Source organism: Austrofundulus limnaeus, unplaced genomic scaffold (assembly GCF_001266775.1).
Source record: "Austrofundulus limnaeus strain Quisiro unplaced genomic scaffold, Austrofundulus_limnaeus-1.0 Scaffold71, whole genome shotgun sequence".
Taxonomy (NCBI): domain Eukaryota; kingdom Metazoa; phylum Chordata; class Actinopteri; order Cyprinodontiformes; family Rivulidae; genus Austrofundulus; species Austrofundulus limnaeus.
In genome coordinates this window covers 2,037,605-2,049,028 of record NW_013952473.1, presented here as the reverse complement: position 1 = coordinate 2,049,028, position 11,424 = coordinate 2,037,605, and the positions used below count along the sequence as shown (strand labels likewise).

At 36.7% G+C, this 11,424-nt stretch overlaps 1 protein-coding gene across 1 annotated transcript in view; it reads right to left on the bottom strand.

Annotated features, from left to right (window-relative positions):
- LOC106519104 (leucine-rich repeat-containing protein 4C) overlaps positions 1-10,834 on the bottom strand; it is an 89,792-nt gene extending 78,958 nt beyond the window's left edge. The window contains exon 1 of the mRNA XM_014010636.1: positions 9,628-10,834. The gene's annotated coding sequence lies outside the window, so the exon portion shown is untranslated. The remainder of the gene's footprint in view (positions 1-9,627) is intronic.
- Between the last annotated feature and the right edge of the window lie 590 nt (positions 10,835-11,424).

Genomic DNA, 11,424 nt, shown 5'->3' with positions numbered 1-11,424 from the left:
TTAGTCTTTATTTTACAGCTAAAGTATATGTTTATCAAATAAAGTCTAATGTTACAACTAATCGCGGATCCCTTTAAGAACAAAAGTAACTAATCTATTACATTACTATATAAAGTAAGGGAGTTGTTTAATGATAAAGTTTTGCATATGATGTATAATGTAATGATTGTTCCACATTTGGTTTACTGTGTTGAAGTCTGGAGGGAAGCATGTAAAACAATTACAAATTCTGTTTTTATTTTACAGAAAAGAGCTATAAGAATCATCACAAAAACAGTATGATTACCCATCAAACACATTATTTTGTCAGTTGAAATTATTGAAATTCTGAGTTGGTTGATTACAACATTTTGCAGATTATGTATAAGGCTCATAAAAATATATTACCTTTGAACATCCAATTAAGTTTTGTTAAGAGACAAAGTTACTACAATCTAAAAGGGACAGAGGTGTTTGTGAAACCTAAAATCCGAACTACTGTAGTTTGAAGGAACGATGTACTTCAGTGCAAGGAATAAAATTGTGGAATAATCTGGACAAAGATGTTAAAAGTGCAGGATCAATGTATAAGTTTAGGGGAATGGTAAAATCCATTCTGTTGAATAAATATGAAATGACATAACATGTATCCTTAAAAATTGTCTGAGAAAGATTTGATTTTTATTTTTTCAGTTGTTTTATTATTATTGTTTGAATTTCTTTTGATGGAAAAGGTGCAGATGTAACATTTTTTCTTCCTTCTGCTGCCTTTCGTTTTGTTTTAATAGTCATTTGTATTTTTTGTGTATTGAATTTGCTTGGTTTTAAATTAAATGAATGAATAAACTAAACTAAACTTTCTGAGAGTTCAATTAAATATGTGTACATGCTTTGTAAAAAATGATTACAGACACATGCAAAAACGTTATCACCTTCGGCAGCAGACAAAAACAAAACTTCCCACAAGACAAGTCAGGCACTCTGTTTTGGTACTGCCCAGAAGGCAAGCTAATAAGAGGAATTTAGACAGAAATGTGTGATTTCATTATATTTGAGATGAACAGCCTGTCTCATTAAGATACATAATGACACAAAAAACAGTTGTGGATGAGTTCACGCTGAGGCCGTAGCACTTCATGAAACTCTGAGCCAGGATGGATCTTAGCCATCAGTCATAATGTTCTGATGACTTCAATATCTTAAAGGCAGCTAAGGGAACATCTATGCAAGTTCCAATGCATGTACAGTGTATTTATGTCATAAAATCATTTTTTGAATAAATACCAAACAATAGATGCAAAACTAGAGGACGAAGGGTGTCAGTTTGAACAGTTTGATGGGTATGAAGATGAGGTGGAATGCATGGCGTGGCCTTCACTGTCACCACATTAAATAAATGAACTCGTATAGGAAACTCTGGGCTGACATGATTTACAGTCCTCTCCATCACCATCATCAAAATGCCAAAGCAGAGCTGTAAGTCATGATTAACATCCTCATTAGTAATCCGACAGTAACTTGATGACACAGAAATGAGTAAAAAAAACTCAAGTTGTTTTGATCAAAGTGCATGTTTTACACCTAGAATAATAAACTGAACAAATTAAACCCAGACTTTATAAAGTCAGTTGACACTATATTCAATAAAATAAGAATATGACCATAAAAGAAAAACAAACTTGGTTGTAAATGAATCCTAGCAAGGATTGCAGAGTTCAGATCCTGCATCAAACTGTAGGTCAACACATTCATGAGTGACAACTTCTTCTTGGCTGAAAGAAAATCGAAGTGAGTCGGCCAAAAGGATCATCAACAAGATTGTTTTGTTCTTTTCCAGACAAACCATTGAGTAGTGTTTTAAATGTAAGTATATCACCAGATAGAATACTAAACACCATTGTCCTGACAGCTTCTCCACCAGTGAGGCTGACTATTAATTAAATGATTAATTGCTACTCAGAATAGTTGCAAATGAATTGCCTGATGTGCTTTTCCCCTCTGTTATTCAGMTAATTGACTTATCTCAGGAGAAAATATAGTTTGGTTTGAATGTCATTGAGGAGATGTTGGATACTGACAGATTGTAGCTTTCATCAAACTTATTGCCATTTCTATTGTCCAAATTATGAATGATCTACAATGTTTTCCCATATTTTKATCTAAGTGTACATCTGATATTATTGAGTAGAATACAACACAAACATCCACCTATTAGCTATACCCAATCCTTCCTTTCTGGGTCGCAGGGGTCAGTGGTGCCTATGCTCAACAGTAAGTTTATTTGAGAAGATTCTGCCAGTGGAATAGGACAATTGAACTTGGTAAGACTTCTTGAAATAGGGACAAATTTCCAGGCTAACAAGATCAATAATCCAATCCATTATCCTCTTACTTAGTATATCAGTCTCAAAATAAGATCAAATATAGCTCTTGCCTGGATATAAGATTATAAGACTTGGTTAGATGGACGATTGGCATTGTTTCTATCAACTTTGCCACTATGCCAATAACCCAAACGTTTATTATGTGACTGTATGAAAGATACAGTCACAAGAAAAAAAACACTCTTCCTTTTAATTCTTGTTTTACAAACCAAGACACGTTTAAAATATGATCTMTACCAGAGTGCAATTATTCAAATCTAGCAACAAGGGTACAAAAACACACAACAGATTCCACYACATCAAAATGCATTAAATAAAAGCTAAGCTAAATTTTTAAATTATCATAAACCAATATTAAGAACAGTCTATAATTAGATAGCTTATAGAACCACTTTTAGCAGGAACTACTTGAAGTAGTCATGTTCAGTCTCTCTCACATGGTTGTGGAGGCATTCTGGTCCAYTCTTCTTTTTTTGTTTCAGATCATTGAGGTTTGTAGACTTTTTTTAATGCACAGCTCTCTTAAGGTCCCGCCCCAACATTGTAGTCATAATGAGGTCTGGACATTGACTGGACAAATGTGACACATTGATTTGTTTATTTTTCTGCTATTCTCTTGTAAACTTGTTGTGTTTGGGATCATTGTTCTGTTTCACAACTTAGTCTGGGGCAAACATTAGCTGATGGCCTCACAGTTCATTCTAGAACAGCTTGGTTTACAGAAGAGTTCATGTTTGACTCAAGAACTGTGTAGACATCCTCTGGCTGCAAAGTTGGACTAAATCATCAGCCCTCCACCTCTGTGTGACATGTGAGGTTTGTTTGCTGTGTTTAAGTTTTTACTTAACCAAATATCTCTACTTTGGTCTCAYCTGTCCAAAGGACAATGTTCTAGACATTTTGAGGTCTTATTAGAGTTTATTCTTGCAACCTTTCCAAACAAGCCATTATTATTCAATCTTTTTCTGATAGTTTTGCCATGAACTTTAACTTTTTACCTGATAACTGACGCCTGTCTGAGTTTTTGAGCATCACATGACTGATTTTGTTATGAATTTGCAGAGACATCTGCTTATCAAAACACTAGCAACTGTCTTAAATGTGTTGCATTTCTGCACCGTGCAGCTTGCTACTGGTTAGTGATAAGAAGCTGATTCTGAACAAAAGCTGAGCTTGTTGTAGAGCATATTTAGTTAATGACATGCACACACAACAGTATATATTTGATNTTTTTTTTTTTTTTTTTGGAAACCCAGAATGGCAAGAAAAGAAGAAAAAAAACTGATTTGTAAGTTTTGCTAAACAAGAATTAAACTTCTAACTGCTTTGTTTTAATAGCTGTTCATAAAAAGCTAGAAATATTTAGTTGCTCTCTAGTTTAAAAGAGCAAAAAAAATGATGTTCTTATAAACCTAACCCCCAGAGAAAATCAGCCAATGTGTCCATTAGCTACATCTTTCTGATCCCTCAGCGAGTCACAGAGGGCTGAGCGAGAGGTGGTTCACAGCAGCTACAGGTCTTTGTTCCATCGCAGAGACTCACACAGTCAACCATGCATGCTTTTGCTCACGCATGTGGCAAATTTCCCCCAACATTCTTGATCTTGGCCTGCATGGAAATTCTGCCACAGGCACACAGAGAACATGTAACCGTCACACAGAGGATGTCTGTTACAGTGCCTTTAAACACACCACATGTTCATGGCCAGAAAATTCATTCTTTTATGTACTACAAATACTACTATAATAATACTAAATAAATAATACTATAAATAATTTTAGTTTGTGCTTTCCTCTTTACAGCTTTTATATGCTATTCTGTTTTTTCTTCTGTTTTAGCTTATTTAGCAAATTTCAACAAAGTCCTTCAGCACTCAGATTGACACATTTTCTCCATAATTGCAATTATTTTAGTTACTATAACATTTTTGCCCTTTTTGTCCTTTTATAGTCCAATTTTCAGCACAGTATTAATCTTTGGTACATTTCAGAACCGTCATGGCGAGGCACTGATTGAACACATACCAAAGCCGACTTTCTCTCTTCAAAATGTCAAACTGAAATTACATTGAGACTTAGCTGGAGCACGAGTGAACTATTTTAAACTTCCTCTCATTGATCCATAACCTGAATATTTGAGAGAAAAGCTGTTCTAAATCCTAGTTTTGACAGTGAATTACAAAGGAAACAGCAGATGTGAGGGACTGGCCCTAAATATTAGTCTGTGATTAGTATCCCAGCAGGCTTAGTGTTGTGTGTAAAAACCCTGGGCAGACCAAGCTGCTCATTACTTAAACTCATGTGAATGAATGTAAAAAATTAATTAAATAAAACAGTTCTCCAACCAAACTGACAGATCAAAATTTGCTGGAACTTCTGTGATATGTGTCCCTCAAAAAAAAAAAAAAAAAAATCACTGACAAAGTTTGTGTTGTATGTGTTCATGTTTGTGTCTGTCCTGTTAAAAAAATATATAACATGAACCACTACACTGTTTTTAGACTGTCAGAAAAGAATAATTAAAGATTCTTCCACAACTTACACTTAAAGAAAAAAACTGACTGAATTTGGTTTTAAAACTTTGCTTTTAAGGAATATAATAGATTATATCAGCAAAATATCTAATGAATCACTGAATAAATTGAATTGAAACTTTTAGAAATAGTTAATGATTTATTCAGTCAACCCAATTCAAGATGGCTGTCATGGCTAACTAACCTCAGAAGACAGAAATAGCCATCAGTCAATTGATTTTACGGATATTGAGCTAAAATTTGTTGTGGTAGGTGAGCCAAACAAACAATACCTACTCTAACTGCAATGTCCCAACATCTTTGCTTAAAACTTAATTTTACATTGTTTGTTTGGCATCAGAATGATTTGACTATTATAATATCCCATGAACTACTGGCATTTATATTTTGTGTTAATCTGCAGCTGTCAAACGTTTGGAGTCACCCCCAATGTAAGGTGGTTGCAAATCAACAACAGCAATCTACTGGCTATAACTCAGTCAGCTATAGCTAAAATGTGACGTGGTAGTAGCTGAGAGTACTTTCCAACAGATAATATGTGCACTAATAGACTGTATTACATCATTGATTAAAATATTATTATTAATTGTTAGTATTAATCCTGTCTGAATACTAGCAAATTATCTTTTTTTTTTAAATAATCAGTGAATGAACATTGACGTGATCAACTTTTGGAGTCAACACAGTTTGTAAAAAAGTTTGTTACAAATAATTAGTGAACACTAAATTTAACTTAACTAAACTTAAAGGGCTTTAACTTTAAATGTATAGATATTGAGCTAAAGTGTGGTAAGTTTGGTATGGTAGTAGCTGATGGTAATCCTCAATACATACTTTTAGGCATGAAAAACATTTTGTAATTAACTTTTGGTCTGATGGTGAAATAGTGAGGATAGCATGAACAATCTATAAAACCTAAAAAGAACATAGACCTAATTCTTGCAGTTTTTTATGAACAAGTTAGAGATTAATCAGATCACTATAATGTCTGACATAGGAGGAAGAGGGCAGCATTTGACATGGAATTTAAAGAGAAATGTAATTGTAAGAGCCTCAGTTATCATGTGTATGCTGTAGACTGTGCAAGAACAAAAGCTGCATTTTAGTCAGGAAAAAAAAGAAGCCACAAATAGTAAGATGAGTCACCGGTCCCCCTGTTTTGTACCAGTGGTTGACTACATGTGTGTCACGCATGAAAAGAAATCCATTCACCCAAGTGCTCATTTCCCACAGTGAAGGCTTCTGTCAGGGCTGTTGTAGAGAGAAACTCTAACATGGTTTGCCTCCATTCAGTCCCTTGGCAGGCAGGTAAATGGCAAAACCTACAATGTTTTTCAGGGTGATCACATTCCCCATGTTCTGCTAGGTTTTTCTTTCTTTTTTTTCACCTCCAATTACTAAACAAGTTAACAAGGCGATAAAGTCACAAACTCAAAGGCCATGACAACAAGCATGGTTGTTTTTGCCACAGGCACAAAGCTCATGCTCACCACAAATTCTCAGCCATGCAGAACACTACACTNTTTTTTTTTTACATTTTAGGGGAAGCTGAGCTTCCCTTGCAGTCTTAGAGCAATAGCCTCATGGTAAGGTGGTGATTCATGCAAGGGTGAACTATTCACTGAGCGGTAGACAATTTATGACATGAGAAAAATCTTACTGTATGTCTCTTTTTTCAGCAAGGCTGGTTTTGTCAGACCAAACCTTTAAACAACTCTCATGAAACACATTAGGTGTTTTTCCTTCTTTTGTCAAAGTTAGCACCTTCTCTCTTTATGCACAACTTGTCAAAACACAAGGCAGTTATTTAAGATATTTAAAAGACTAAGTGGGTCAAAATCACATCTGAGGTTTTTATATTGCCTTAGATACAGCTACACAAATCCAGACCTTGTTGATTTTGCAAAAGCATTCTCTTCATAAATAATTACTGTTAACTTCATAATCACCCGTCATGCGCTGCGTTATATGACAACATTCCATAACCAAGAACTTTCCTCTGCAAACACTAGATATAAATTTGATTCATTGGATATTTAGCTCTCAGCATTTTCRTTATGCTTTGATGAAAAATGAATTTTCATTCCTGGATCTCCCAAGCAGAAAAAAATGTAAAATAAAAGCAGGGGGAAAGAGGGGGAGGGCTGCACTGTCTGTGTGTCTATAAATGAAATTCTCAGTAGATTTGCACCATCAAATCAATGCTAACCATGTGCTTTCTTCAAATATGTACACGATCATTGTGTTTTTCATTTAAAAGCAATGTAACTGTATAAGGTATTTCATTCAAACCTGTTTAAAATTATACAACAACAACACTGTCAATGCCAGCAAATTCTAGCCCATATTTCTTTTTTCAGTGAATGCATGAAAAATTGGAACATAAAATGTTTTTGAAGATGCTTGTTATTTCTGTTTTTATGCAAAATTCAAAGCAGATATTTGCTTAAATGAGGCTTGTTTTCCTCTTTAATGAACTTCATAAAGAATCCTTTCGTAGACCATGTATGGACTTTGCACAGAAGATGGATAAATACCCCCCACATTATAATGAGGCAAAAAATGGATAGAGATGTGAGTTTACTGTAGCAACCTATTTGTGTTTTGTTTTGTTTTGTTTATTTGTGCAATCCAAACAAAGGCCTCTCATTATTTGATAAATTAAAGAAGTAAAATAACTAAACTTTTGCCCATTTGTTGAATTTCAAACAGGAATTTTGATTGCTACATTGTCTCAAACTTTATTACTTTTGTGCATGAAAAGGGAAAATAATTTGTCTACAAAGCTGTGTGAATGTGACTGGATATAACTGGGTCATGACTTCCTTGTTGCTATACAGCCATTGCCAGTTGCACCCATGGGCTTTAGCTGGGCCCATGTTATTTGTCTGTATGTTCTTTCTGTGCATGCATAGACTCTTTCTTTTAGCTCCCCAGTTTCCTCCCATGGTCCAAAAGCATACACATTAGATTAACTTTAAATTGCCACCAGGTGTGAGCGAGAAAGAGAGTTTGTCTTTTTGTGGCCATGTGATGGACTGGTGATCTGTTCAGGGTGGACCACACCTCTTGCACAAAAACCACCGGAAAGAAGCAACAGCTCCCCCGCGACCCTGCAGAGAAAACTTTACAACTAATTCAGTTTTAGAGTTAGCCTGAGTCAAGATGGACGCCACAACCACTTGCCATTCATTAACAATTTGGAGTCAGCTCTTCACAAAATGTGTCATTAACTGCTTGATATAATTGAATGCATCTTTAAGAAAATAATCATTGATTGTACTTTTAAATGTAATTAACTTTATCAACATTCAACTCAGTAGAGAATTGTCACCACAGCTATCCAAGTGCTACCAATCATGCAAGACCTTTGCTTAAAACCTTATCATTAACTGATACTGTCAACCTTATTTATCTTTTACTAAAATGTATCAACGACTGGGCAGAGAAACAAATCAGAAATTTAGAATTTTATGTACATCAACAACTGATAATACTTTATTGATCCCAAGGGGAAATTACAGAGTAACTATTCAAGATGACCACCAAAGCTTGTCCACAATAGCCAACACAAAAAAGAGTTTTATATAAATCCATTTAATATTTGATGTGACACTAGTTGAGTAGTATTTTAAGTACATTATTGTTGGGCTGGATGGAAGTCATCTGGGCTGTGGGCAGCCAGATGAAAAGCCCTGGTTTGGGGTCTCTGTTGTTGTATTTTGCATTTCATAATGTGCCACATCTTTTCAATGACAGACAGGTCTGGACTGCAGGCAGGTCAGTCCAGTGCCCACACTCTTTCACTATGAAGCCATGCTGATGTAACATATGCAGAAWGTGTCAAAATTGTCTTGCAAAAATTATTTGTCCACACAGTGGTGAACTTCGCCCAGTCCTTGCTTGTGAACAACTGAGCCTTTCAGGGATGCTCCCTTTATAGACAATCATGACACTCACCTGTTTCCAATTAAACTGTTCGGTGGTGAAATGCTCCAAACACGTGTTTTTTGAACATTCCCAGTGTTTTCTTGCCTCTCTCAGCCATTTTTGAATGTGTTGCAGGACTCAAATTCAAAATGAGTGAATATTTGCAAATATCCCATAAAGTGTACATGTTTGAACATTAAAAAACGTGTCTTTGTAGTTTATTCAATCAATATAGGTTGAAAAAAATTTCCAAATTGCAATATTCTGTTTTTCATTTGTGTACACAATGTCCCAACTTCATTGGAATTGAGGTTCTAAAAAAACATTTGACTTAACACTGCCTTTTTAGACTTTTTGATTTGTCTGATTAATTGTTTTATTATCATGTTAGTTATGGAACAGAAAATCCCACACTAATGAGCAGATTAGGTAAAAAACATTGAGTAAACATAGACAATGATAGAACACACAGAGTGATACCAAGCTTTTTGGTGAAGAGATCAGAAACAGAAACATATGCACTCCCCACAAGCATGCACACACACACACACACACACACACACACACACACACACACACACACAAACCACACACACATTCACCCTCGAGAAAAATGCGACAGATCTTATATGCTTTACAGAGAAATGAAATAAGGGCACAGGAAGGAAGAAGGGGGGGGGGGAAGTATCTCTTTCTATATATGTTGAAGTCTGTGAGGCAACAGCAAATCACTGATGGAACAAATGGCGATGGAAGATGGATCTACTCTACACAGGAGCCCAAAATGAATGAAACACTTACGCATTTTCTCGAATAAAGGGACTCGAGGGCGAGAACAGAACAGGGAGAATCAGCAGGGCCCCCGTCCACGTTTTCAGGATTTGCAGCGCGACCGAGACACAAATCTCCATGTGAAAGAGGGGTGGTGTGTGGAAGGAGGGGGGCGGAGGAGGTGGGGGGGAGGCTGGAGGCTGCTGCAGTCCGCGTCTCTCTCTCTCGATCACAAGTCAAGATGCTCGCCTGCGAAAAACCCACTCAGGGAGAGTTGCGTGGATCTGCGGTGCGGCCACCATTCACCTTCCACGCGCGCGGATGGAAACCCCTCGGAAAAGCAGCCTCATAGCCTCCCGGACTTATACCGTGTGTTCCTCTGGACTGAGGAGTAAATCCTGCAGTTTTTTTTATTTGCTTTATTTTATTTTTATTCTTAGTCGGGCAAGTCAGCATAGGCCGATCGAGTCCAAAACTGTCTCCCAGAGGAAAAAAAAATAAAAAAAGAAAAGAAATATAAACCAACAGGGGGGGAAAACGAAGAAACAAAACTAAAACTAAAAAAGAAAGATGAAAAAGAAACCTCCTTCTTCCAAATTAAATGGAGATCGTGGAATCCTTAAAATCAACATTTACCTATTTAAAGCACTGAATAAGGTCACAGCGCGGAAAGAGGTGTAGAAGCGTCCAACAACAAGCAAAAAAAAAAAAAAAAAAAAAGAGAGAAAGCCCTTTAGAGCGCGGATTGGATGAAATTAAGGATATCCGTCCCACTGCAACCATCACACGCGCCGCATCAGCACCACTGGTTTGCCATAGGCGTCTGTGGAAATTGCAGAGCATATGGCACACAGCGGTTTCTGTCAAGTAGAACGGCGAGATTCAGGGTGATTTTTTTCCACCTCCTCTCCCCCCTCTCCGCCAAAGCGATTAGTAATAACTCCGCGTGTCAGAGAATGCGTGAGTCCGATCCGCGCGGTGAAGCAGCAGCATCCGTGTGTTGCAAAGGAAGCGCTTTTCCTCCTCTTCTTCTTTAGCTTTTTTGGCTCCTAATGGTCCCCCAGCTCCCCGCCGTCCATGACTTGAATAGCGAGCGCGCTGAAATCATCTCTAGGGGGGGGGCAGATCTGCCGCGCACGCGCGCGCGGGTGACTCACAAGCGTGGCTAAGTATAGGTATACGCGCACATGTAGGCGTGTTCCCGTGTTGCCCAGGGACCAYTTTAACTTTGACCACTTTTTGCCTGCGCCTCTATCTGTCCATTTAAATCAGCCAGCCGTCTTTAATTAACAGGGATCAATAAGCGTTAATGTAGAAAGCCGCNAATGTCTTTAAAATTATTCTGTTTATAGTCGTAATTTATTTTTGCTGACGATTTACCTTTAGGAAAACCCTAAGAATGTGATTAAAAAAACTGATAATAAATATGTTTTTAAAGCAACAATGAAAATTCTGTAATGGTTCATTGGAAACACAAAAAAGCTTCTCCTGATGAATCTACATCAGGATTTGTGTTAAAAAATAAGTAATCTTTCATGTTTTCTTTGTTGGGAATATGTTCACTCTACWTTAGAAGATATATTTATGAGTTGTTTGCTTGCAGAAAAAAACATTATATAGGTTAATGAGGCCACATCAAAAATCTCTGAGCTCAAACTGCTTCCGCTAATGAACATCAAAGAATACCAAGTGAAGTAAATGCGGTCTGTGCCTGCAAATGTCTGTTCACACTAATGGGGATTATTTCACATGAGGTGTGTTTTAACAATTTGAAATCCTCTCAAGTGGTGTACGGGCAGAATGTACACGACACAAAATATGATGCAA